Source organism: Triticum aestivum, chromosome 3D, assembly GCF_018294505.1.
Source record: "Triticum aestivum cultivar Chinese Spring chromosome 3D, IWGSC CS RefSeq v2.1, whole genome shotgun sequence".
NCBI lineage: Eukaryota > Viridiplantae > Streptophyta > Magnoliopsida > Poales > Poaceae > Triticum > Triticum aestivum.
The window spans coordinates 311,570,437-311,573,928 of record NC_057802.1 but is presented as its reverse complement, the minus strand read 5'-3'; positions in this window follow the sequence as shown (position 1 = coordinate 311,573,928).

Sequence of the window (3,492 nt, the reverse complement as noted above, 5' to 3'; positions counted from 1 at the left end):
AGGCGAACAGTAAGGCCGCCCGTATTAAACAGCGGCTCGGGCGCCATTAATGGAGAGGAAGGAAGGTGGCCATGGAAGTCAAAGGGCTAACTTCCCAATGAGCTTGTGCAGCATACAGCTCGCACGCTTCCCGGTGAGCCTGCGCATTGGAGGAAAGCTTGCACGCCTCTCGGTCAGCCTGCGCACCGGACTCCGCTCGCACGCCTCCCGTTCACTCAAGGTCAAGCAGCTGTCCGCACGGCACCTCCTATAGCCATTAAAACGAAGACATGTGGCGTCACGTGAATGGTTAACAGAACGCACATGATTTGAATTATACAAACGTTTGAGATATTAAGGTGGCAGCTATTTTTTCAAAATGCCTTTGTTGGCTGTTATTCGAGTGCGCCTTCTCTCAAAATGAACACGAAAAATACCACAACATGTCGGGTGCCATTCCATGATAGCATGCCAAGTTTCATGAATTTCAGATGAGTTTTGGATTTACTAGAATTAAAAACAAAGTATCTCAACGTTTTGCCGGCAATCAACGATGCCCTGGTGTTTGAAATTCATTCTCATTTCTTGCATGGGACCTATGCATGCACCCAAGGACACAAATTTGATTTTTCAACCAATTTATATGCATTAGAGCATGTGCATGTAGTTCAAATTTGAATTATGCACATAAATTAATAGAAAACTCAACTAATGCATAAAAACGTCCAAACGAACCCCGAAAAATCCCAAAAATTGACACAACACTCCTGTTGTTCTATGTTGACACGAGAAAAATGTTGAAAGCAATAAGAGGCAATGGATATCTTTTCGTCCCCAAAGGTGGGACGTTCCCTACCGAAACCATCAGGCTTGTTGTGAGAAGCATATCCCCAAACCTGCCCCAAATGGGACAAAAATTTTACCACGGCATGTTGATGCCGCTCCATGATAGCATGTCAAGTTTCATGATTTTCAGACGAGCTTTGGATTTACTAGAATTTAAAAACCAGGTATCTCAGTGTTTGCGGTCGAGTGACCGTGGCAGGGTGTTTGACATTCGTTCCCATTTCTTGCCTGGGACCTAAGCACGCAACCAAGGGCACAGATTTGAATTTTCAACCAATTTATATGCATTAGAGCGTGTGCATGTAGTTCAAATTTGAATTATGCGCATAAATGCATTGAAAACTCAATTAATGCATAAAATGTCCAAACGAACCTCAAAAATCCCAAAAATTAACACAACACTCCTGTTGTTCTATGTTGACACGAGAAAAAGATTTGAAAGCAATAAGAGGCAATGGATATCATTTCGTCCCCAAAGGTGGGACGTTCCCTACCCAAACCATCAAGCTTGTTGTGAGAAGCTCTGGTTTGTGAGGAGCATATCCCCAAACCTGCCCCAAATGGGACAAAAAAATTACCACGGCATGTTGATGCCGCTCCATGATAGCATGCCAAGTTTCATGAATTTAAGACGAGCTTTGGATTTACTAGAATTTAAAAACCAGGTATCTCAATGTTTGCGGCCGAGTGACCATGGCAGGGTGTTTGACATTCGTTCCCATTTCTTGCATGGGACCTAAGCATGCAACCAAGGGCACAGATTTGAATTTTCAACCAATTTATATGCATTAGAGCATGTGCATGTAGTTCAAATTTGAATTATGCACATAAATGCATTGAAAACTCAATTAATGCATAAAAATGTCCAAGCGAACCCCGAGAAATCCCAAAAATTGACACAACACTCCTGTTGTTCTATGTTGACATGAGAAAAAATTGAAACAATAAGATGCAATGGATATCGTTTCGTCCCTAAAGGTGGGACGTTCCCTACCGAAACCATCGGGCTTGTTGTGAGAAGCTGTGGTTTGTGAGGAGCATATCCCCAAACTTGCCCCAAATGGGACAAAAAAATTACCATGACATGTTGATGCCGCTCCATGATAGCATGCCAAGTTTCATGAATTCCAGACGAGCTTTGGATTTACTAGAATTTAAAAACCAGGTATCTCAATGTTTGCGGCCGAGTGACTGTGGCAGGGTGTTTGACATTCGTTCCCATTTCTTGCATGGGACCGATGCATGCACCCAAGGATACATATTTGAACTTTCAACCAATTTATATACATTAGAGCATGTGCATGTAGTTCAAATTTGAATTATGCACATAAATGCATTGAAAACTCAATTAATGCATAAAAATGTCCAAACGAACCCCGAAAAATCCCAAAAAATTGACACAACACTCCTGTTGTTCTATGCTGACACGAGAAAATTTTTGAAAGCAATAAGAGGCAATGGATATCGTTTCATCCCCAAAGGTGGGACGTTCCCTACCGAAACCATCAGGCTTGTTGTGAGAAGCTCTGGTTGTGAGGAGCATATCCCCAAACCTGCCCCAAATGGAACAAAAAAATTACCACGGCATGCTGATGCCGCTCCATGATAGCATGCCAAGTTTCATGAATTTCAGACGAGCTTTGGATTTACTAGATTATAAAAACCAGGTATCTCAATGTTTGCAGCCAAGTGACCATGGCAGGGTGTTTGACATTCGTTCCCATTTCTTGCATGGGACCTAAGCATGCAACCAAGGTCACAAATTTGAATTTTCAACCAATTTATATGCATTAGAGCATCTGCATGTAGTTCAAATTTGAATTATGCACATAAATGCATTGAAAACTTAATTAATGCATAAAAATGTCCAAACGAACCCCGGAAAATCCCAAAAAATGACACAACACTCGTGTTGTTCTATGTTGACACGAGAAATTTTTTGAAAGCAATAAGAGGCAATGGATATCGTTTCGTCCCCAAAGGTGGGACGTTCCCTACCGAAACCATCAGGCTTGTTGTGAGAAGCTCCGGTTTGTGAGAAGCATATCCCCAAACCTGCCCCAAATGGGACAAAAAATTACCACGGCATGTTGATGCCGCTCCATGATAGCATGCCAAGTTTCATGAATTTCAGACGAGCTTTGGATTTACTAGAATTTAAAAACCAGGTATCTCAATGTTTGTGGCCGAGTGACCGTGGCAGGGTGTTTGACATTCGTTCCCGTTTCTTGCATGGGACCTAAGCATGCAACCAAGGACAAACATTTGATTTTGCAACCCATTTTTATGGACGGTGAACGTGCATGTAGTTCAATTTTGGATTTACTAGAATTACAAAAGCAAGTACCTCAACATTTGCCGGAGAGTCACGGTGCCGTGGTGTTCGAAATTCATCCCCATTTCTTGCATGGGACATAATTATAAACCCATGGACACATATATGATTTTACAACCCATGTTGGTGCACCGGACCATGTGCATGTGCTTTAATTTTGAATTGTGCACCTGAAATGGCTAGGAAACCAATTTAATGTATAAAATTTCCAAATGAACCCTGAATAATTCCAATTTTTTACGACACACATATAGTTGCATGTTCATTGCAGATAAAAGGTCTAGCAATTCAAACACCGTCCATTGCCGTTGTGACCCCATTATGTAATACAA